The 956-nt window shown below is 37.2% G+C and overlaps 1 protein-coding gene across 1 annotated transcript in view; it reads right to left on the reverse strand.

Annotated features, from left to right (window-relative positions):
* Positions 1–956, reverse strand: part of LOC118342707 (gamma-enolase) — a 27,724-nt gene that overhangs the window by 13,546 nt on the left and 13,222 nt on the right. The window lies entirely within an intron of this gene.

Below are 956 nucleotides of genomic sequence, written 5' to 3' on the forward strand. Positions count from 1 at the left end.
ATTCTCAGTGTATGTGCACTGTTTCAAGTTTCCACGTCACACTTTTTCACACATTCACATTATGAGCATGCATACATTGGTCAAATTAGTTGACAGACGCTAAGGATTCAATCAGCACACAGATGAAGCAAAGCTTGATATGACTAAAACTGTTTTCAGACACTTGTGTGGCCAAGTTAAGTACAACAGGAAAACAACCAACACGGTCACACCTTCAGCAGCATCTGAAGGTAAACACAGAGTAAGCGGAGAGGAGGCGACCTGCAGCTTTGCCTGCCAAAAGATTCTGGAAAACGGCTCAGTATGTTCTGATGATTCAGAAAAATAAAACACCTAAAACTGTTTTAAAATCTGCTGGGTTTAGACCAAACCTTTACAGTATATAGATTAATACTGTTACACGTTTTGAATGCCTGATGTTCTTTCCAGTGTATTTTTTTAAGATTTAAAAGCATTTTCATGATCTGATGTGTTAATGTATTGATTTGTTTCAATAGCAACTGGCTGCGTAATGGAAGTTTATTGTTATAGGAGGTTCCAATTCAATTATGATATCAGTAATGTAATCCACCAAAGAGACACAGGAAAGGATGTAACACTAAAGTGGCCAAAAGTGTGTAATTGTTAAAGTATTAATGACTAATTGCTCGTGTTTTGATGTGCCTCATTTTGATAGTTCGCTCCGTAAACAGGAACACAGACATTTCAGTTGGTTATTCTTAACATACTGTACAAAGAATGTTGAAAATTCAAACTCAATGGATGCAATTTTCGTAAGAAAATTTCGCTTTTGAGACCCTACTCACAGCATCGTACCTAAACTCTCTGTGCATTGTATATGTAACCTTTTGGCTCCTAATATGAAAAAAGAGCATGCTGTGAAGCACCAGTTCTACCTGTAGAAGATCGTTGTATATGCATTAGTTTCTGGCCATTTAAAGGGCCAGTGTGTAGGA

This window comes from Morone saxatilis, unplaced genomic scaffold, assembly GCF_004916995.1.
Source record: "Morone saxatilis isolate NCDOM2014 unplaced genomic scaffold, NCSU_SB_2.0 Contig9, whole genome shotgun sequence".
In the NCBI taxonomy this organism is placed as follows: domain Eukaryota; kingdom Metazoa; phylum Chordata; class Actinopteri; family Moronidae; genus Morone; species Morone saxatilis.